Source organism: Tenrec ecaudatus, chromosome 5 (genome assembly GCF_050624435.1).
Source record: "Tenrec ecaudatus isolate mTenEca1 chromosome 5, mTenEca1.hap1, whole genome shotgun sequence".
Taxonomy (NCBI): domain Eukaryota; kingdom Metazoa; phylum Chordata; class Mammalia; order Afrosoricida; family Tenrecidae; genus Tenrec; species Tenrec ecaudatus.
The window spans coordinates 57,554,152-57,578,598 of NC_134534.1; the positions used below are offsets into that span (position 1 = coordinate 57,554,152).

At 42.3% G+C, this 24,447-nt stretch overlaps 1 protein-coding gene across 1 annotated transcript in view; it reads left to right on the plus strand.

The window, feature by feature from the left end:
* The window catches only part of ZNF704 (zinc finger protein 704), a 261,357-nt gene that overhangs the window by 69,051 nt on the left and 167,859 nt on the right, over window positions 1–24,447 (plus strand). The gene's annotated exons all lie outside the window — the stretch shown is intronic.

The window sequence follows — 24,447 nt, forward strand, 5'->3', positions numbered from 1 at the left end:
GAGGAGAGCTGGGGGTGCGGGAGGGGGGCGCGCCCACTGCCATCGCTCTGCGGGACAAAGATGCTGGAGTTGTCTGCCGGGGCTTTTCCGGTTGCTTGTGTGAAGCGGAGCCCGCGGCCGTGCTTTCCAGGGCGGACTCGGAGGCCGCTGTGCTTGGAACTATTCGTGCGCGAGAAAGCATTTCATTCGCTCTGGGAAATGAGTAAGAAAGCACTGAACATGTTGGATGGTGTGGCCTGTGAGCTAGGATGGCCTTTGGACTTTTAAAGGTTTCACTTGCCATTTAGTTGACACCAACTCCCTGCGTATCTTATGCTTAAGAGATCAGAACATTGCGCGGTCCCAGCACACCGTCATGATGATCCCAGAATCCATAGTTGGGCCCGTCATTGCTGCTTTCTCTCCCCCTTTGCGCGCCTCTTCTTTTCTAATGACAGGTCTAAAGGAAGGAGGACCAAGCCTCAGTGTTCTCGTTTCTAAGGAATATTCTGGAAGAATTTCTAACAAGGCCGATTTTTTGTTCTTTAGGAAGTATATTGAGTAATCTTTACCAACACTACTGTTGAGATGCACCAATTTATTCCTTTTTCATTGATTGAAAATACCATGGCTTGAGTCAAGTGTACCTTAGTCATCTTTGCGTTTGAAGATTCTTAGAGAGGGGTCTTTGTGCAGTGGGTTTGTACACGGAGTTCTTGACTGCTGCTCCATTGGGCATTGATTGTTGGTCCAACGATGATGATATCGCAATGGCTTAGTTTTTTCCCACTATTTGTCTTGATGTTGTTTACTGACCCAAGAGGTTGTCTAAAAGTTTAAAATCCATAGAGCTGGCCCATTACACAAGAAGTTTGATTATCCCTGGTATATATCACGGCCATCCTTTTTTAAAAGATCCACTACTTTAAATACAGCCTGGTCAAGGCAGGCAGCTTATCTGAAAGATCAGCAGACTTTTATCACATTTTAATCTTATTTAAATATCCTCTCTCCTGGAACCAAAAGTTAGTAGTTATTATTGGAATGGAAATAGAGCTGTGGAATGCACACACGGTCACATAATTTCTTGCGTGCAATGTACCTGACCTAAAAGGTAAGCTTCCTGCAAGCAGAATTTTGGTGTCTTGCCCAGGCCTTGTCCCAAGCACTGGGACCGTGGGTGCCACTCTCGCTGTTCTTAGTTGCTTCTGTCTAGTTGGTGCTGATTCATTGAACTGATATATGCACAGAATGAAAACCTTGTGTGGTCTTAACACTTGGTAGGTGATAGGGAGGGGCTCAAATATTTCTGAAATAAAGGAAAGAGAAGAGATACTGTAGTAGGAACAGTTGTTTACTTTTAATATTGCTACAAATAATTATTTACAATGAAAATTTAAAAGCAGTCATTTGAGAAGAGTTGTATTTTCTGGAGTGTTTTCTGACAACAAAATAGGGAGACACTAATTTTGGAAAAGAAACAAATGTCCCCTTTTCATTTATTCATTTTTTTGTAGTATGAATTTTATTAGTTTCTATACAAAAATCTAACATATCTTCTCTAGAAAATCACATATTATTCTATCCTGCCACTATATTTGTTATACTGGCTATATTTGTTATATAAGCTTGTTTTTCTTGTTGTTTTCTATAACCTTTAATTGAAAATGTTAATTTTGTTCATTGCTTGTGTGTAGTGACTTGGAATTACATGCTCTTCAATTTTTTTTTCATGTGGAGTATGTTCTTTAAAATTAATTCCTTTGACTGGGGGGGTGTCATTCCTGAAACAATAGGAGATGTTTTATCATGCTCTGAACCGAGTGGACACCTCAGTGCATCTCTATTGTTGAGGTGACTGACAGACACGTCAAATGACGTTGTAGCTGTTTGGAATGTGAGGAACCACGCTGCTAGGGTCTTCTCAAGCCAACTGGCAATTCCGTGGTACACACTGTACAGAAAACATTAGACTATTGTAGCTGCTAAAAGACGTGAAAATGATCATTTCAAGTTTCCACAGATTGTTGTAGGTACACGTGTTCTTTAATTTCCTCCTGTCTACAGGAGTTATTAGGAGTCATAAAAAGGAATCAAAATATCTTCGCCATTTCTCACTCTGGTATAAGGCGCCCTCATGGAAATGTGGATTATGCATTGGGCTGCTGCCAGGTCAGCAGTTCAAAACCCCTCTGCTCCATGGGAGAGAGATGAAGCTTTCTACTCTGTAAAAGCTTACACTTCGTGGAAACAAACCCTCTCGGGCAGTCCCACTCAGAATCGAGGACAACTCGGTGGCAGTGAGCGAGCTCTGGTGTACGGGACATTTCTCCATAATCACACATCCACGATGTGCCATGTCATCACTTGCACACCATATGCACATTTCTGCATCGTGCTCGCTGCTGCATACTATTTTCATAAGTGCTCCATCATTGTTTGTTTTTCTTTACGTATTGCTGGCTTTCATTTCCATTCCAGTTTTCTTGTCTGTCCTATGAATTTCATATTGTGGTCATCTCGGGACTGCCTGTTGTGGGGGTTCAGTTCCATAGCAGACCCTCCCCCGGCAGCACTCTTTCCCTGTCCCTGCTCACCAACGCAGGAAGAAATCCCCTTTGGCGCATCAAAAGGAGCTCCCAGCTCAGGAGGTGTGCCGGCCTGGGCACCTTGAGAGAGGGAAGCAGCTCGGTGTACCACTCTGGCCCGCCATTGCCACACACATTCTGCCCTGCAGCTGGCTGGCCGGCTGCCCCACTTGGTTGACTCTCACCAGAGGGAATGCTGAAGGCTGCTGTGGGCAGAGATCAGCCATTCAGACCTTGCCTGGATGAGCTAGGTCCAACTAGCCACCTAAGTATCATTCAACTACGATGTGCCAGACTTTTAAAACCTCATTCTGTCTTTTCTGTCCATTAAATATGTATGTGCATGGGCATGCTGTTTGTAAAAGAAAAAAGATGCTTAAAAAGATAAGAGTCAAGCCAGTGTTGGCGTGGCATTGTTAAACAACTTAGGGAAATTAATTAAGTTCTAAATCCATTAGTATACAGTAAAAATTTCCCAGTGGCATCATATAATTTACACTTATTAATCCATTGTGGGAAACACTGATTAAGGCCTCATTGTTTTGAATCTCTGCAAATACGCTTGTTTTTGTTGCTATCGTAAGAATTCTTTCAACATAAATATGCCAGCGATTGGTGAAATAATGTACTCTTTTTATAAGAAAGTATTCAGAAATTGTGGAGGATAATGATCTAGCCCTCCAAATTTTTCTGTGTCCATTCACTGCTACCGAATTAGTAAATATCAATGTTCTACTATGATTTAACTAGATCAATATTTTATTAAAAAAAATTCCTCTACCTGACATGCGAGGAAGAAATGGAATTTTTATTTATTTATGAAAAATAGGAGAGGGATTTAAAAAGTTCACAGGAAAATGGAATTTTTCTCGCACACACCAACATTCAAGCCCGTCTGTATAACAAGGAACCCTATGGTGCTATTGGGTGGGTGTTGGATTGCTAACATCCAAGTTGGGGGTTCAAACTCGGCAGCTGCTCCACAGGAGGAGGAGGATGCTGTCTGTCCCCATGGAGATTTACAGCTTCAGACACCCTAGTTAGGGTTGTCCTGAGTTAAAATCGACAATGACAGCGATAGGTTTGGGGTTTTTTGTTGTTGCGACTCTCCTGTTTGCTTGAATAACGGTGTTTGTTGACAATGTGTAAGACTTGGGATAATGTGAGACTGGGGTAATTGTATAATCTAGTGAAATAAATTGGTATAAGGAAATGTGCTTACTGGCATGATTATTAGAAATTTGCTCTCCTAAATCCAGACATTAAATACTTGGCAGGGTAACTGTGTTAGCCTGGGTTGACTAGAGAAACAAATCCAGAGACACTTACGTGTGTGTAAGAAAGAACTTGATATCAAAGAGCAATTATATATTAAGAAAACATCCCAACCCAGTCCAGATCAAGTCCTTAAGCCCTATATTACCCCATATGTCGATACGATCCGTACATTTCTCTTTAGACACGGAGGATGCTGGCTGTGCTTCTTCCCAGACAGAGCTGTTGGTTCTTTGGCGGTCCGTGGTGCTTTCAGGATTCTTTGCCAGCACCACAAATGAAATGCATCTAGATTAATTTGTAACTAAGAAGCTCTTGATACTGAGGCAAGCTATTAATCTGTTAAGTTTTAAGTGCCCAGTTTTCTTTCACTAGTAGCGTGTTTAAATGAGGGGCAAATGGTAGGAAGAAGGAAGAACCTTGTCTAGTAGTTGCATTATAAATCCAGAGTTAGCCGTTTGGGGAAGACCAGTTTAAAAGCTGTTTCAGAAAAATGGGAATTGAAGTAATCAATTAGTCCCTCTGTATTATTCGGGGCCAAGCTAATGCTAAGGCAAGGTGAAATGCACAAGCAATTTTATTGCAAGAATCTCCTCCTGTGAGAGGAAAAGGAGAGGGAGCCGGGGAAGCTGAGAGAGAGGTCCGACCTCCTTGCAACTCTGAGCCCCGGTGAGGGCGGAAGGAAAGACTGAATGGTCCTACCTACCCTAGACCACGGTGGTCTCTGGAGATTTCTGCAGCCCTCTCAAGGCTCCAGGCGAGTCATAGCCTCCCAGAACTGTCCTGTACTTGATAATCAATTGGAAATGGTGTATGAGAATTTTGGTCTCAGCATAAATACAAGAGGCTCTCAGAGTCAGCATCTGGGCCCTTGTTGGCTGTTTTCTGTCCTTGGAGGTATGTGTTACTCACATCTACACACACACACACACACACACACACACAATGATCTTTATGTGTGACAAGTGCTGTATGCAGAGCAGCTTTGAAGTGGGGCCCTACATTTCCTACCCTTTAGAAGCTCTAAGATGTCAGTCATATGGATAGATACAGATATATTTACAGAGGGCCCCAAAGGTGCTATTGTGTTAGTCTGGGTGTAGACTAGAGAAACAAATTCATAGACACTCATATGTGTTTAGGAAAGTGCTTTATATAAAAAGTAATTATCCTTTAAAAAAACACCCCAGCCCAGTCCAGATCAAGTCCGTAAGTCCAATATTAGCCCTAATGTCCAATACTAGTCCATAAAGTCCTCTTTAGACTCATGCAAGCATGCAATGATGCTGAATGCAGGGAGATCACAGGCCAGTGGGTAGAAAGTCTTGTGGATCCAGTGGTGGTGGAAGCATCTCGGCACTGGCAGGGTCTCCACGTGATTCCTACAGCTCAGAGCTCCGACTGCATCAGTGTAGCTCCATGTGACTTGTCAGCAGGAATGTCTCCCAGGGAGTGAGCATGTGTCCCGCCTCCAATGAGCTATGTATCTCCCTAGCACCTCCGAAGGAGGTCATCAAGCTGCCACCTGATTGACAGACTAAACTCCACCCCTTCACTCGTAAGTCTCTAATTGGACAACAAATTATGTTACTAGCACAGTCAGGATCCCAGAGCTAATTCTTTGGAATCGTAAAGGGAAAGCAACTCAAGTGTCCCCTCTAAGTTGCCTGGAGTTAGTATAGACAAATATTAATAAAAGAAGGTCTACATACTGAGAATATTATTTGATTGATTTTTGGGAAAAACACACTAGCATTTTATTAATTTCATTTCTTTTGTGTGTGGGGGGGTGGTAGTGGTGGAAGGTAGGGTGAGTGCATTAGAGAGTTGGAGTTCTCAAAATATTCTCCAAAGTATTTCAAGTCTTCCAGTGGAGAAAGGGAAACAGAAAATAACGCCATGGGCTAGGGACATGACTACCTTGTTATCATGCAGAATGCATTGGAAAGTAGGTTATTACAAATGCAGTTAAGTTAAAATTTAATACAAATTTATCATTTGATGTCTCTTTTGATGCATCTTAAATTTGTTCTACTTTTTAATATCTTCTGTTTTCTTCTCGATTGAGGTTTTTTCAGTTTTACTTTGTTTTTGTTGTTAGTTTTATTTATTTGTTTTCCTGTGTATGAAAGCCAGGATAGATAAATCTATAATATCAGTTGCTAGAGTAATGGTTACTTAGGGATATGACAGAAGAGGCTGGGGGAGATTTGGGAGCTAATAATTGTGAGAACAAGAATGAAGAAATTGTTCTAAAACTGACTGTGGCGATGATTGTCCAACTCTTCTTGATGTGAATGAGATGTTTATGAAATGTGAATTATGTGCCAATAAAACTGTTTAAAATAAAACGAGAGAGCAGGAAAAAAGCATTTGTCTTAGGGTTCATGTCAATGGAAACATGACCCAGTGGACTTTGGAGGTCTAGCTTCACTCACTTAGCCTTAGGTTAGATTGACAGGGTTTTTTTTTTTTTTTGGTTTACAAAAAGTAGGGTTTTTTTTGTTACTGATTATGTGGCAAGTCACTTATGGCTGGGCATTTGGCTGATGTTCAGTTTGAGGTTAATTAGGGATAAAGCTGCTAAGAAAAGATTGAATTTACGAGTATATTGAAATTTGTTTTTGTTGGGCCAATATTCAAGATTAGAATTAACAACAGGAAAAACGGTTCCCCACTTTAAGAACTGTTACCAGAATACCAAACGCACAGCCATCACGTCCATTCCAAATCACTGCGACCATCGAGGACGAGGTAGAACTACCTGGGGGAGGGGGTGGGGGGAGACTGCATTTTTGTGGGAACAGTCAGTTTCATCGTCCTCCTACTGGACAACTGAAGAGTTTGAACTACCCTCTTTCCTGTTAGCAGCCTAGCAAAATCCACAGCATCACAGGGGCGCCTGAAGGACTATTGGGGAGCATTATTGGGGGTGGGGGGTGGGATAAACCAGTGCTTGCAAGTAGAATAACGGTGTCCTTAAAAGACTGATCTCTCACGATTTTATCACACAATAATTTATTGATACCTACTTATAAAAAATAAAGTGCTTCCTTACAAAAGAGGTGATGAATTGAGAGTGTGAGTCATTAAAGATTAACCTGTATATCTTTAAATATTCTTGTATCCGTGGTGCGGGGGTGGTGGCAGTGATACGAACTGAGTTGATCCCTATGGCAAACAGGAATACAGGAGATTAGAATGTGATTTCTTAGAGAGTTGAGCCATCGTGGAATTCCAGTCCTGTAGGCTGGCTGGAGAAGTGTACAAGAGGCTGGAGTCTAAGACAAAGGCCAGTCAGTGATGTCCTGTGGGCCGAGATCTAGACTGTAGTAGCCAAGACTGTAATTTCAGCCTGATGAACCTGGCCCCAGACATTAGGGGGAAAACCAACAAAGACTGAGGCTCAGCCTTGCGGTAGAAATTTGAGTTGAAGAGAAAATATATGAAGGTCGTAATGGGGAGTTTAAAGGGTGTAAATTGGAAAGAGTTGATGACTTCTTGAAATGCCTGCTAAGTTGGCTGAACACCACGCCACTTCCAAGGACTTGAGTGGGTCGAATAGAGTTGGCAACGCTGGGTCCTTTCACAGTTCAAGAATTGCATATGTATCCCTTTGAACGGCCTGGGTGAGTAACCGGAGATGGTGGAAAATAAACTGTGAGAAGCCACCCGGAGGGATTCAGGAGAGTGATCTCCGGAAGAACTGTCCCGCTTAATTTTGACTCTGGGTGGTTGGAGGGGACAGGTGGACATGGGCCTGGGTGGGGCCTGGGTGGGGCAAAGATTGCTCTTGTGTCTTCGCACATCTTAAGGCGGTACCTGGTATTGTGTGGCGTCCATGAATTGAAATCGGTCTGATTTTATAAAAAAGCGAAATAACGGTTTGGGCGCTCCTTTTCACAACATCACACAAGAAGGACTAAGGAAGTTGCTGCGTTTAAAAAGGTGGACGTTGAGAATTGGTATAAAGAAACCTTAAAAAAATGAAGGGTTTAAGTCTGTAATAGAAGGGTGGGGCCACTCGTAGTGATAAATAAATACATGTGTATCTTGCCCTACAAATAAAATAATTATTTTTGTTCATTCACGAACACTTAGGCTTTTGAAATCAAGATAAAGAACATTGGTTATAACTTCCTCTAAAGGGAGGTTTCATCATTGCCTGCATGTGGATGTATGCATTTTATTCTCAGAATGCAGAAAACCCTTGTGCATTATCTATCTTAAAACAAGAACTATTCAACTGGTGGATATATGTTTAGTTTCTTAATCAAGTTTACTGAGCTGTAATTTATGTGCAATAAAACGCATCCATTTCAAGTAGAAGCTTCTGAATTTTGACACTTTATAAACGATTTTCGTGACTCCAAATATTTCATTATTACACTTCCCAGTCAACTGATCCTTCCACTCCAACCCCAGACAACAGCTGCTCTGTTTCCTGTCAGTGTAGATCACTCTGTCTGTCCTAGGGTTCATGTTAATGGAAATATAACACGATGGACGTTGGAGGTCTAGCTTCATTCACTTGGGCCTTATGTTAGATTTATAGTGGTTTTTGGTGTGTTGTTTGTTTTTTTTAACAAAAATGTTCATTACTTTATGTTGCTGATTATGTGGCAAGTCACTTGCTGCTGGGCATTTGGGTTACGCTCAGTTTGAGGCTATGAGGAGTAAAGCCGCTAAGAAAACTTTTAATTTTTTTTTTGGAGCCTATTTTTGTCGGGTAAATACTCAAGATCAGAATTCATGGAAGCAGGGCTGTGTCAGGTAGATTTTATGTCAACTGGCACCTGTGTGGAAGTGTAGTGGTGCTGTCCCACTTAGCAATCAGGTCACATGCTGGTGATGCCTCCTTGGGGGTGTAATCATTTTATAAGAGAAACAGTGACACCGTCTCTCTCTGGCCCGTTGCTTTCCTGCCTGCTGGGACTCCGTGTCTGCCTCCAGGGTGGCTGCATGTGGCTGCTGGTTCTGAGAGGCAACCTCCGAGCCGTTGGCATCCTGCCATGTTCCCACCAACCTTGGATCCGCATGACTCCGTACCGCTGGCCTGTGATCTCCCTGATTCCCTCTCCAGCTTCGTTGGTCTGCAGCCGAGAGTCTGAAAAGGCTCCAGCTGATCGTGGACTTGAGTTGGACCAGGCTGGGAGGCTTTCTTGATATAAAATTACTTCTTGATATAAAGGTTTTTTGTTTTCTTTTTAAAAATACATATACATAGATGAGTATCAGTGGTTTTATTTCTCTGGACACCGCAGCGTAACAGGCCACCTGATGGCACAGTGGGTGACGCACTTGATGGCTAGCTCAAAGGTCTGAGATTGGAAGGTAACCTTTGCTCCACAGAAGAAAGACGAAGCAGCCTGGTTTCAAAACAATTGACAACCTTGGAACTCCCACGGAGGTTCCTCCCTGCCCCTGGAGAGTTGCTATGAACCCGCATAGATGCACTGGCGTTCATGTTCCTGGCTTTGACTTAGGGACTGTATTTAACTTCCTAAGACTCTGCCAAGCGGTTTCCCAAAGCGGCGTACCCCTTTCCCTGCCTATTGATGAGATGTAAGCGAGTCCGTCCTTCTAAATAGTCACCAACACCTGATCTTGTCAGTCTACTTAATTTTAGTAATTCCGATGCGGATGCAGTGGCATATGACTATCAGATTATTTTTCCCTTTCCTTATGATTACTGATTTTCTGTGTTCATTTACAATTCATGAATTTTACCACCGATGTCTATTCAAATAGTTTGTCAATTTATATCAGGAATTAGATTACCTTGTAACTTTTGAGTTGTGAGAATTCCTTGTATATTTGGGAATCGAGTACTTTGTCAGTTTCCTGGACTGTGACTATTTTCACCCAGCACCTCGGTTTTTTCTGTTTCTTAGTAGTGTCTTTGGAAGAACCAATGTTCTAAATTTCCATGAACTCTACTTTTTCTTCTTTGTAATCATTCATGGTTTCTGTATCCTTGGGAAGATTGTTTTCACCTTTAAAAACCATAGTTTTATCTTTTTGTTTAATTAATACATTTTGACTTAATTATTTTACATGGTACTGTGATAAGGATTGATTTTTTTTCATTTGGCTAACTAGTTGGCCCAGATGTGGAAAGATCATCCTTTCCCATCTTATCCCCAGTTAGTTTTATGCATGAGCTAATTTAATTTTTATTACTAATTCATTTTAAGGTAGAAATACACACAACAAAACAAGCACTCAGTCAACAATTTCTCTGTGTACCATTTAGTGACACTGTTACGTTTTTCACATTGTGTCACCGCCCTTGCCATCTCTTCCCAAATTGTTACCACCATTAAGTTAGATTCACTTCCCCCTAAACCAGTGGTTCTCAACCTGCCTAATGCCACGACCCTTTCATACAGTTCCTCCTGTTGTAGTGACGCCAACCATAAAAAATTAGTTTCATTGCTACTTCATAACTAATTTTGCAACTATTATGAATCATCATGTAAATATCTGATATGCAGGATGTATTTTCATTGTTACAAATTGTACATAATTAAATCATAGTGATTAATCACAAAGCTATGGAATTATATATTATGAAATATTTATGTCTAATTACAAATAAAATTTTGGCTTGATGTGTGGTGTAGCATGGGTAACAGTCTTAACAGAACAACGGTAAATTACATTGCTACATTTTGCAACAATATGCATAAAAAGCCAACATCTTCATTCTTAAGAACATCAGAAATATGTGTTTTCTAGTGGTCTTAGGTGTGACCCCTGTGAAAGCACCATTCGACCCTCAAAGGGGTCATGACCCATAGGTTGAGAACCACTGCCCTAACACATCCGCTCTTATCCCCATACAAGTAATTCTTTAAGAGAGAGAGCGCAATGGTCCTGGCAAACATTGTTTCGTAATGGAGCCCCACTGTTGTTTGGCTTAAAGTTGGTTCAGGGTTTAAGGTTTCCCCACATATTTTTCATCAACCGCTGTGCATGTTCTGTGAGAGATCTCTGTGTCAGGCACTCTGACATCCTCACAGTCCCTTGATTGCTTTGGGTGCAAGTCTTGAAATGTGGTAGTGAGAGTCCTCCAACTGTCATTTACCTGTTCTACAGCTGTTGAATTTTCTTATTCGTTTTAGGATATTTTACCTATTTTTATACCCCAGAAAAAGCCCATTGGAATTTTTTATTGGTATTTCAACTGTGTTTTCATTTGGGATGACTTGATTTCTTTAGAATACTGAATCTTCTCATTTGAAAGTTCTATTATAAATTTAAGAAATATTAAATTCTATTACAAATAGAAATTTAATATAAATATAAATGTACGTAGATCTTATTATAGATAGTGTCTTCCTATTTATTCAGAACTTTCTCTCTGGAGTTGTTAGGCAGAACGGGGAACTTGTGGGGCAGGCACGTGGAGCAAACCCTGATGTGAGCGCTGAGCAGTGGTGGCCGCGGAGGCCCTCACACGGATGGATGGCAGCTCCCGTGCATTGTTACATTGTGACTAAGTTCTAACTGCCCAAATGGAAAATTCCCCAAGCTGCCCCTACCCGAGGCCAGTACTGTAAGACCCTTCCTCTCCCTCCTGGACATCACGACTTTCTGCAAGCCCCCAGCTGGGGACCCATGGACCTCACCCGGGAGCTCACCCGGGAGCTCAGGATGTTCCTGTCCTTTCTCTGCTCTTGCCCCCTCCCCCCTCCTGGGAGCTCTGAAATAAACCTTTAAAACTGTTTGCTATCTTTGCTTGCTTTCTTTCTCTCTCTGCCGCCAATTCTTTCTTACAGTAGTGTTTTTATCATTTTCAATGCATAGGTCTTGCACTCATTTTGTTAAACTTAATCCTGAATATTTTGTTTTCAGAAGCCATGGTAAAGGATATTTTTAACTTTCAACTTCAACTTTACTGATGTTAGAAATAAAATTGGCTCCTGTATTTTGATAATGCATCTGAAAATTATGTTCAGCTCCAGCATGCTCTTCAGGGTTTTAAATGAATTACTTAGGAAGTTCTACATAAATCATCACAATATCTATAAATTAAAACAACCCTCTAATTTCCTTTTCCATTTGTTCTATTTTGTTCTTGCCTGTTTTTGTAATGGCATAGGCCTCTGTACAGAATTGAGTAAGAGTGTACACCCATGCCTTGTTCTTACAGGTGAAGACATCCAATCTTGCACCATTAGGAATGATTATAATTGTATACTTTGTTGTTTTTTATGAAAGTGACTAAATACTCAATTTCTAATAAGCTGAGATGTTGTCATCCATAAGTATTTTGAGTATTGTCAAAAATATTTTGTATTATACAATTTTTTGCTAGTTTAATACATTGGATTATATTCTTTGGTATCTGAATACTAACTTTATATTCCAGAGCTAAAAAACCCTTATATATTAAAGGATAGATTCTCCTTGAAATTCTGTTAAGGGCCTGTGGTTCCTATGTATTCCCATCAACTGATCATTTTATTTTCTTATAATCTCTTTGACGTTCATATCCATATAATTAATGGTGTCCGCTATTCTGTTTCTAATCTAACCCTTCATTATGATTTGGGGGAAAATTTGCAGAGCACATTGATTTTCAACCCAACACGGCATACACATTTTGTTTGGCGGCATCGATTGTCGTCTCCACAATGTAACAGCATTCTCCGCCTTCCTCCCTGCGTTTACCCTTTCTGCTCATCCTTCCCTCTTCTCTCCCTCATGCCTTCTGAACTTTCTCCCCAGGCCAATGCTGCTCTTCTGATCTCATGTTGAGCTCCCTCCAGGGCCGATCACGCTGGGAGTGCATGTCTGCCTGCTGTTACTGCTCCCGATCGGCCTATCGCTTGCCTGGAAATGGAGCCGTGGCAGTGAGTTCGTTTCCAGGGTTGATGGGTGTTTAGGGGTCATCAGTCTGGGGGATGCCAACAGTCACCAACCAGTGAGCCTGGCTTTTTTTTATTATGATTTTTGAGATTTCGCCCGCCACATTCTTTTCTCCCACTGAATCCAGGATCTTCCACTGTGACCCCTTTTAGAGGAGTTGGTAGATTAGCTGGTTACTAATCACGATTTAGTTCCTCTGGAGTCGGGATCATGGAGGCCGAGAATCTCATGGTCCGTTCATCCTTTGGACAAATTGTTTCCATGGGATTTTGCTTTTCTTCACGTTCTCTGCTCTGAATAGGGGGAGTCCAGCGTGACACCTGCGACCACCACCCACAAGCTTTCAAGGCACGAGAAGTAGGATCTAGACCAGTGGTCCTCAACCTTCCTCAGGCCGCGACCCTTTGCTACAGTTCCCCATGTGGTGGTGACCCCCAACCATAAAGTTATTGTCGTTGCCACTTCATCACTGTCATTTTGCTACTGTGATGAATCGGGCGCCCCCTGTGAAAGGGTTGTTCGACCCCCAAAGGGGGGATTCTGAAACCACAGGTGAGAACCGCTGATCTAGAACATTGTTTCTGCAGACTGCATTGTGCTCATTCACGTTAGTACCCTCGCCCAAAGTATGTTTCTGACCCACCAGGACCTGCACCTCATTCCTACAAGGTGTGTAGTTACAGCCGTGGAGTCTTTGTAATTTGAGCCTATAGATGGAGCCCTGGTGGCATAGTGGTTGCACGTGGGCTGCTACTGCAAAGTCAGCAGCTCGAAAGCACCAGCCACTCAGCGGAAGAAAGACGGGCTTTCTACTCTGGTAAAGGGTTACAGTCTGAGAACTCACGCTGGGCAGTTCCGTCCTGTCTGACAGGGTCGCTGTGAGTCGGCCTCGATAGATGACAGTCTGTGTGTGTTGGGTATGCTACGCTATTCTATCTCCATGATTATAGTTGCAGTACCTAGGTGTATGTACATCTCTAAATGGGCATGTGTCTAGCATGCGTATCTGTGTATCCACTCCGAGATGCATGTTTGCCCTGCTCCTGGAGGCCTGGGTGTGGACTAGGACTGACCTCTGCTGCCTGTAGCCCTTGAACTCACTCCTCCGCATGTCTTCCTCTGCCTTGTTCCTTTGTGCTGACCTCCTCCTGATTGTACATTGGCTTTCCCTTCGCCCAGTTAATAAGTGTCTGCCCTCTAGTTAGTGACTTACTCCCCCTCCCCACTGCTCCCCAGCCCCTGGTAACCCACCACAAAAGCTTCTTTATGGGCGCAAGCTTTTTCTTGACTTTTAATCGTAGTTATCTCCCCTAAGGACCCCTGGTGGCATGTGTGTTGGGTTGTGATCCATAAGGTCTGCAGTTCGAAACCACTCGGAGGGAGAAAGACAGGGTTTCCCTACTCTGGGAAAGGGTTGCAGTCTCAGAAAGAGTGGGCAGTTCTACCCTGTCCTACAGGGTTGCTATGAGTCAGCTGATGGTTTTGGTTTGGCATCAGTATCAAATGTGTGCTTTTGTGATTGACTGCTCTCACTCAGCATGTCCTCCTGGCTCATCCATGTTGGGAGGTATTTCACAGGCTCACTGCTGCTCTTTGAGATTGAGTAGGATTTCACTGTATGTCTGCACCATAGTTGATCTGTTCATCATTGGTTATTTCTTTTTGCTATTTGTCGGTAATGAATGCTGTGCTGAAGATAGGTGTGTATTTATCTGTTTGTGTTAAGGTTCTTATTCTCTGGAGTATATATAGTTTTTTTAAAAGTTTATAGAAAAATTCCACTATATTTTAATTCAATTTTTCCATGAAGTTTTTGAAGCTTCTCTTACACCTAACTGTGAGATTGCTACTTTGTCTGCTTTTCATGTTAACATGTAGCTTTGTATGCACAGAATAACTGGGTCTTACTTTGCTGTTGTTAATCTAATCTCTCATTGTCTTGTTTTTGGTACATTAAGTCCACTTGCATTTAATGTAATTGTTCATAGTTTGTATTACTTGCTCAACTTTTATCCTTTGTTTTTTGCTCCTCCCCTCCCCACAAACAATACTTTTCAAATTTTCTTTTGGATTTAATATATTTTCTATTTTATTTTATCTGTTCATTTGTATGATTAGTTAACTCTGTGTTTATAGTTGCTTTTGAGTTTACAGTATGGGGTTTTACCTCATAATAGTTCAATTGTGATGAAAATAATAGTATGCTGCTTCACATATAGTGCTAAAACCTTACATTAATATTCTTTCATTTCTTCTCCAGTTTTTTGTATCATTGTTTTCATGCATTTTACATCTCTATATGTTATAACCCCTATATTATACTTAATTATTTTCCTATTAGGAACTATTTAAAGGTACTTTCATTTAGGTATAATATATACAGAATATATTCTACCTATAGAACTTTTGTTAAAAAACATCTTATTGGGCGCTCTTACATCTTTCACAATAGTCTATACATTAATTGTATTGAACATATTTGTGCATATATTACCATCATCATTTTCTAAACATGAACTTTCTATTTGAACCCTTGATATCAGCTCCTCGTTTTTCCCTCCTCCCCACCCTCATGACCCCTTGATAAATTATTACTTTTTCATATCTTACACTGACTGCTGTTTCCCTTACCCCACATTTCTGTTGCGCATCCCCTGGGTAGAGGTGGGGGGATTATGGTTCCGTCACTGTGATCAGTTGCCCTTTTCTCCCCTCCTCTCCCAGAAGTGTTTTTAATATAGTTTCAGAGTTGTGTAAACATCACCATAGTCAATTCTAAAACATTTTCATCACTTTTCTGAAAAGTACCTTACCCAATAGCAGTTACTCCGCATTTCTTCTCCAAACTCTCAGCCTTAGGGAACCACTGGTATGCGACAATCCATCACCGTTGAGTCAGTGCCGACTCTCAGTGCACCCTAAAGCACAGGGTAGGAGTGCTCCATTGGAAGTCTACAGATGTAAATCCGTGCAGAAGCAGACTGATAGTTTGCTCCCACCGAGCAGCTGCTAGATTAGAGTCCTAACCTTTTGGTTAATAACCAAATTCTATAATCATTGTGTCACCACGGTGCCTGCTATTTCTGTAGCTTTTCCTATTCTATACAATTCACACAAGTGAAATTGTGCAATATATGATCTCTTGCGTCTGGCTTAAAATTTTTAAAAATATTTTATTGTCATAAAATCGGCAGATAATTCACATATCGTCCAATCAAAGAGTTCAGTTATATTGTGCAGTCAGCGCTGTGGGCAATTTCAGAACAGTCCCTTCTCGTGTGCATTGTTGTTGGCTCATGACCTCACTCTAGGGCAGCGGTTCTCAACCTTCCTCAGGCCGCGACCCTTCACACAGCTCCTCACATTGTGGTGACCTCCAACCATAGCATTATTTTTATTGCTACTTTATAACTGTAATTTTGCTACTGTTATGAATCGGTGACCCCTGTGAAAGGGGTCACAACCCACAGGTTGAGAACCACTGCTCTAGTCTCTTCCTCCATGCCCCCAATCCAAAACAAACCCAAACTCACTGCCACTGAATCTACTGGCTCACTGTGGCCCTATAGGGCAGGGTAAAACTGCCTCAAGGGTGTCTGAGACCATAACTCTTTACTGGAGTAGAAAGCCCCATCTTTCTCCTGCAGAGCAACTGGCGATTTCCAACTGCTGACCTTGCAGTTAGCAGCTCAACGCATACCCACTACGCCATGCCCCCAGGTAATCATTAATCTAGTATCATTCCCATATATCCAACCAGTCTGGATTTCATACACAGAAAAACATACCAAACAAACAAACAAACAAACAAACAAACAAAAAACCAACAGCAATGACAAATGAAACAGAAAAAAACCTCAATGGAAAAGAAAGCAGAAATGATTAAGAACTGTAACAAGTTTAAATGAGTCAAAAGGGGAGATCAAATGATAAGGTGTTATGTTTTAACCTAACTTCATCTGCCAAGATCTACTTTACAATATTCTGTCAGATAGCAAGGGCCATTCATATCCCTAGACTGAGGTCAGGGGGGGATTCACCTGGGCTTATTCCACATGGGGACCCTGAAGGGTTTGGGGCTTCCCCTGTCATCGCTAGCCTTCTACAAACCAGGCGTGCACATTTAAATTCTGAATCCACTCTCTCCTTCTATTTAGATTTTATTATGTGCAATCCTTGGATCACACCGGCTGGTGTGCTTCTTCCATGTGGATGCAGCTGATGCCTCCCTTAGATGGCTGCTTGTTTGAACACAAGTCTTTGAGACCCCAGGTGCTGTTCTTTCTGATAGCTGGACACCCTCTGATTTCTGCACCACACCACCCGTAGTAATCCTCAGTGGTCTGGGCATGAGGGCAAGGATCCGGTAGAACCAGGTCAGAAGAACTAACTGTTCTTAGACTGGGGCTCGTACTTAATTCTAGCCCCTCCCTAAGAACAATCACTTCTTTTTTATATGACTTTTTAAAGTCGGCATAATATTTTCAAGCTTTGTCCCTTTACAGCATCCATGAGTAATGCTTTCACTGCTAATCCATCCCATGCCTGTGTCACATTTATCCATGCAGACATTAGTTCGTGCGTATTGGGGTTGTTCCTACTTTGGGTGCTTTGACTAATGCTGCGGTGAACATTGTGTTCATTTCTGTGTGGCCATATACTGTTAAGTTTCTTGGGTGTATGGTTGTGAGTAAAGTTGCTGGGCCAGTGATAACTCTGTGTTCATCCTTTTGAAGACCTGCCAGGCTGTTCTCCAGGTCAAGTGCATCATGTGATTTTCTCACTGACAATGCCTGAAGCTTCTAATAGCTCTATATCCTCACTGACACTGTCTAATTGTCTATTAGGCGCTCTAATGGGTGTGAGGTGGTATCCCACTGTGATGCTTGGTTTACATCAATGGACGATATGGTTGGCCATCTTTGCATGTGTTTCTTGGCCATTTATATTTCATATTTGGAGAAATGTCTATTGAAATACTTTCCCAGATGCTACTTTATCTTTGTATTATTGAGTTGAAAGATTTTAAAACTATTTTAGATGTATCAAATATATGAGTATTTGATATATGAGTATTATAAGTATTTTCAGATATATGAGTATTATTTGCAAGTATCTCCTCCCATTCTGTGGATTGTATTTTACTTTCTTGATAGTGCCCTTTGCTGCACATTTTTAATTTTGATAAGGCCTAGTTAATCCTTTTTTTCCCCTTCCCAGTTTGATTGCTTTTGGCGATGCATCTAAGAAAGTTTACAACTTCTTAGTCATGAAGATTTACAACTATGTTTTCTTGTAAGACTTCTATAATTTGAGCTCTTACATTTAGATCTGTAATCTATTCTGAGTACATTTTTATGACAGGTTGGATTTAGAAAGGCGTCTAAGTCCATTCTTGGATCCACGGGTGGGTATCTGGTGGGCTGCAGCACTATTTGTTGAAAGGGCTGTTTTTCCACAGTGAGCTGTCTTGGCAGCCCTTCCCAAAACCCTTGATTATGATTACAAAGGTTAATTCTCTCAGTTCTGTTTCATTGCTTCAGTATGTCCTTACGTCAGGACCACGCTGGCTTGGTTACCGTGGTTTCATAGTAAAGTTTGAAATTGGCAAATGCAAGCCTCCAACTTCGTTCTTTTCAAGATTGTTTTGGGTGAACCTGAGTCCCTTGTACTGCTGTGGGAATCTTAGAATGTTTGTCACTTTCCTGGAGGGTTAAAAAGCAGGCAGCTTGGGCTGCTTTGAATATGTACATCAATTTGGGGAGTATTGCCGTCCTAATAATATTAAGAATGGTAATGTATTTCTTTTTGGTAATGGGATTTCTTTTTAGTTTGGCCTTCTTTAATATTTTCCAACGGTGTTTTGTAGCCTTCTGAGCATTGACTTCACTTTTCCCAGTGTTAACCTGAGTTTTTTGTTCTTATTAAAAAATATTTTTTTAATGTCATTTTGTAATTGTTTGTTGCTAGAGTATAGTAAAACATTACTTTTTGCGGACTAATTTCTTTTAAGGAGCTCTGGTGGGATAGTGCATTGAGCTACTAACCACAAGGTCAGCAGTTCAAAACTACCAGCTACTCCCCTGGAGCAAGGTGAGGTTCTCTACTCCAGTAAAGAGTTAACTACCAGGGCAGTTCAACCTTGACCTTTAGGGTCATTATGAGTCAGAACGGATGGATGCAGTGACAGTGAGTTTGGCTTTGGGGTTTCGATCTCTTACAGCCTTGCTGAATGCATTAGTTCTAGTGTTTTGAATTTGCTAGTTCTACCTTTGTGTGAATTCCTTCTGGTTTTCTGTATACATGAGTATATCAGCCTGCCAGTAGAGATAGTTTCACATATTCTTTTCCGATATAGGTATTTAAAATTTTCTTTTTCTTGTATAATTGTCCTGGCTAAACCTTCAGTGTAATGCTGGGTACAAGTGGAGGAGCAGATACCCACGTCTTGTTCCTGATGTTGGACTGAGACAGCCAGCCTTGCAGTGTTCACGTTTTCCATAGATACTCCTTATTAACTGATCACCTGTCTGTCCCGGTTTATTGTTTTTATAATTAAAGGGTCTTAGAATTTGACAAGTATTTATTGAGATTATTGTGTGGTTTTGCTCCTAATTCTATTGATAAATTGTTGTGCCACATTAATTGATTTTTTTCGTAAGTTAAGTCTTCCATTCATGGGGGTCACCCCAACATGAGGAACTGTAAGAAAGGTCGCGGCCTTAGGAAGGCTGTGAACCACTGTTGTAATGTCTTTGGCTGGTTCGAGTATCTGGGGTGGTATTGGTCTCCTGTTCTCCCTGCTGGCGTTTATTGAGAGAGCGTGTGAATAATTGCTATTCCTTTTTAAGGGTTGGCTGTTGTTGGTAGCTGCTGTCATGTCGGTTTTGACTCACAGCGACTGCGTACAACAGAACAAAGCATTGCCAGGTCTTGCCCCTGTGTCACAATTGTCCTTACGTTTGAGCCGATTTTTGCAGCCAAGGGGTTGGTAGTAAAGTCAGTCATTCTGTAAAATATTTTAAAGAAAAATTATTTTTCCCACATGCTTTTAATGTCTCTTCGCCCACCCCCTACTCTCTCAGCATTAAAAACCAAACAATTTATTCCGATGTAAAGTAACCTACTAGACAGAAAGAACTGCCCCTGTGGCTCTGAGACAGTTACATCTCTCTCTACAGGAGTAAAAAGCCACATCTTGCTTCCACACAGTGGTGGTGACTTTGAATTGTTGACCTAGGGAAGCCACTCCGCCACCAGGCCTCCTTCCTCGCAGCGTGACCAATGGCTTGCTCTGTGTGCCATGAACAGAGGAAGTGCCACCACTTTTACCATTGAGCCGCTGCCCAGAGCAATAGATTGGCTGCCCAGCTTGTGTCAGTTCTACTCCCGGACCAATCACTCTGGCCAGGGCACAGGGCACCATGACCGGTATTGGTGGTTCTGGTCTTTGTTCCAAACAGGACTTCTCACCAGTTTGTCCTGGTTTGACTGCTGCTGAGAATTTGCATTTCTACCCTAGAAATACTGAATCAGAATAGATCCCCATGTTGTATGAGAATCTATAAAAATCACCTGGGGAGAGCTTGATAAACTGTAGATGCTGATTAGTAATCCCGGGGGAGAAACAGGTGGGGGAGGGGGCAAGCCAGAATGAGCTTGTCTGAAGACTTGGTTCTAAGGGGTGGGGGTGGGGGGTCGCAGAGGAACGATTTGGGGCAGAAGCTGCCTTCCCATAGCTTTACAAAGATGATGCAATAGTTGCTTACACCTTCTACAAAAGGAGTCCTGGTGGGCTGCTAACCTAGAGGTCAGCAGTTGAAAACCAGCAGCTGCTCCTTGGGAGAAAGGCCAGCCTTTCTACTCTTGTGGAAAGAGTTACAGTCTTGGAAAGCCACAAGGGCAGTTTGTCCTTTTCCTATGTAGGGCTGTTGTGAGTCGGAAATGCCTCGATGGCAGCGAGCTTGGGTTTGCGGTAGAGCTTCTACAAGGTTATTGGATCGCCATAAGCAGTGGTAGGCCCATTCTGGATAAGGTCAAGGAAAAAAAGATGATTAGTAGCCTGCCTTCCTTTCTGCTCCCTTCATGTTCCGAAGGAAGGGTCTTACTGTAAGTGTTCAGAAAAAATGTTTTGCTTAATGTCCTTAGACAATTAATGTACTCATGTTTCTCATAGACTCAGTAACAGTTTAGTCATATCCTGTGACTCTATTACTTGGTTTATAACCAACAAAAAGGCTAATTATATGCATTGCAATTAGTCTGTCTCTGATGCGTATTGAGCATTACACACATACACACATTTTTAGTGAGTAAAAATAGTGCTCGGTTACTCAATTCCAATAGACCTAAAAGACGACATAAATGAGAATGACCTGGTGACATTCATTTCCCATCACAAGAAGGCAGGCCACTAACCCGCCAGAGGGAGAGTACTGGTCTTGTCTCCACAGACTTGGGAGTGGGCACACAGACCCTACCCAGGTATACCAAACCATGAGGACAGTGTGACCACGTGGAAGGATGCATGAAAAGAGAGAGCTACAGGGCTGGCCCCAACCAGATCCCTTTCTTGGAAGCAGGTGTGGTGGAGAGCCACACTAAACCTACAGGTTGGGGAGAGGGGCCAGCATGCTACACCCACATAGAAGCAGACTGGGAGAGCGGAAGAGAGACAGACAGACAGACAGGACCCCAAGCTGGCACACCAAGCCCGGAGGATGATGTCCCTGTGGGGAGTTAGTGGGACACAGAGGGGACTTAGCAACCAACACAGCACGTGTCACGCTGTCCCCTTCCTGGAGCAGACTGCCATAGAGGACATTCACATGGTGGGTGGGGGAGGCAGTGAGGTCTGAACGCCCCACAGTGGAGCGAACCAAGAAGAGAGCACACCAGACCAGCAGCTGGAGCAAGGCAGAGGTACAAAGCCCCTGAGGAGCCCCCAAGGGCTGGGAGGGGCAGCTCCTGGACAGTCTGGAAGGCCAGCAAACAGACCCGGGATTTTTGTATATTTCTTATCTCTTTTTTTTTCCTTTCTCCCTTTTCTATTTCTTCTTCTTTCTTCCCCTTTTCTCTTTTCAGGCTTTTTTTAAAAATCAGTTTGGGCTATATCATAGTTGGTGTACCTACCTATATTGGATAGGCATGGGAGGCATGCCCGAGGAGAGAGCAAAGCAATGGATAGAGGTAGAAACAGAATGGTGTACATATGTATATACATTAAGCCACAAAAATAGAGGTATTGACCCATGTACATATATTTATACGGCATTACCCTGAGGTAGGGGATGGACTTTGGGCCTCTGCTCATACCCTCCCTCAATACAAGAACACTGTGTTTGAACAAATGGGCAGTCTGCGATGTTTCCCCTCCCGACACAATCACTGAAGACAATACAGCTGCATAAACGAATGTGGTAAAGAAGGCAGATGGTGCCCGGCTAGTAAAAGATACAGCATCTGGGATCTTAAAGGCTTGAACTTCTACAAGCCGCCATTCAGCCGTGAAGCAAGCACACTGCCGGTGCAATCCCGAGGAGTCAGAGGGATGGGGTAATAGGCATCAGCAGACACCTAACAAACAAAAACATATTGTTGAGAATGAGGGAGGCTGGAGCAGAGATCCAAAGCCCATCTGTAGACAGTGGAACAATACCTCCACAGAGGGGCCACAGGGAAGGAATGAGTCAACTAGTGTGCAGTGGAGCATCGATGAAACACACTTTATTCCTCTGGTTCCTTGTCATCACCACCCACTGCCATGATCTCAATGCTGCTTCTCGGTTCAGACCAGACCGGAACATGTACACAGGTAGAGATAAGAGATAGGAACTCACGACACAGATTCCAGGAACAGGAGTGGGAATAGTGATACCAGAAGGGTAGGGGGAAGAGGGAGAGAGGAAGGGAGAAAGGAGGAACCTGCAATACAGGGTAAATTAAATTAGACATATCCCTGTCCTCAAAGAATTGAGAGCGTCTACACAAATAGTAAATTTAATTTATACCATAATTATACCAAAAGCGAAGCCCACTGCTAAGCCACTAGCCAAAAATCAAGTAGATTTTTTTCCAGGCTGTAAATCATTATGGGGGCAATCTCTTCTTTCTCCCGTAGAGAGAGGTGGTGGGTTTGAACTGCCATCTTATGCTTAGCAATTCAACACTTAGCCAACAGGGCTCAAAGAAGTTGGGTGTTGCTTATTGTTAGGTGTAATTCAGTTATTTCTTTCTTCTAGCAACCACGTACACAACAGAGCAAATGACTGCTTGGTTCTGTACCATCCTCACACTCCTAAGTGTGAGCCCATTACTGCACCCATTGTGCCAACTCCTCTCTCTTAAGGATTTTTCTCCTGTCTGCCTAACCCCAACTTCACCAAGCGTACTCTCCCTCTCTGGGGCCTCACTCACTCGCTACCATCAAGTTGATTCTGACTCATGATGACCCCATAGGACAGGGTAGAACTGCCCCTGTGGGTTTCTATCTTTCCAGGAGTAGAAAACACTCATCTTTCTACCCAAAGAGTAGCTGGTTTTTGAACTGCTAACCTCCCTCCTAAGAGGATGTTCCAAGTTTGAAAGAAAAAGACATGACATCCTCTATTCCAAAAATCATCTGGCTGTACTTCTTTCGAGACAGATTTGTTTATCTTTCTGACAGTCTGGAGCATATTCAGTATTCTTTGCCAACACCATATTTCAAATGGATCAGTTCTTTTCCAGTCTTCCTTATTCATTGCCCACCTTTCATTTGCATGTGAAGTGGCCAGAAATCCCTTGTCTTGGTTCAGGGACACCTTACTAGTCCTCAGTAATTATCTTTGTTCTTTAAAACTAAAAAAAAAAAAAAATGGATTTCTTGGCATGCACTTCACTTATCATACAACTTAATGCTTTAGTCATTTTAAGAAGAGTCATACAGTCACCATCACAATCCATTTCAGAACATTTTCTCCTTCTTCTCGTTGTTAGCGCCCACATCCTCCCTTGCCATGCCTCTGAAACCCAAAACCTCACAGCCACTGAATTAATTCCAGTACATAGCCACTGTATCGGATGGAAATGAACTATCCCTGTGGGTTTCCAAGACTGTAAAGCCTCCTCTTTCTCCAGGCCATGCCCCTAGGAAATTATTAATCCAGTTACTGTCTCTGTAGATTTCCCTTTCCCGGATTTCATGTACAGAAAAATCATGTACAAAACACAAACAGGAAGCAGACAATTACCAGACAAAACACAGAAAAGCCTAAATAGAAAATAAAGCAGAAAATAGTGAAAAACTTACACAATTTTAAAATGAGTCAAAAGGGAGATCGAATGATGAGGTGTGATATTTTAACCCAGCTCCACATGACGAAAACTTTTAAGATGTCTTTTGCAGCAGATTTGCCCAATCGATGTGTTGGTTGATTCCTAGGTTGCTGCTTCCATGAGTATTGATTGTAGAATTGAGCAAAGTGACATCCTTGATAATATCATTGTCTTCTCCACTGACCATAACATTGCTTCGAGGCCCAATTAGGAGGATTGAAATTTTCGATAGATTTCGTTGTACTCTGGACGGAAGACTGTGACTGTCGGTCGTTGTTGGGAAGTGCTTCCCGCCTTCTGCATTTGCCACCATCCGTGCTGCATCACCCGCTTGTCACCGGTTGTTAGCGAGCCTTCCTCCTGTCCTGAAGCAGCCTTCTTCTGTCAGTAGGTGATAGGACAGGATAGGATG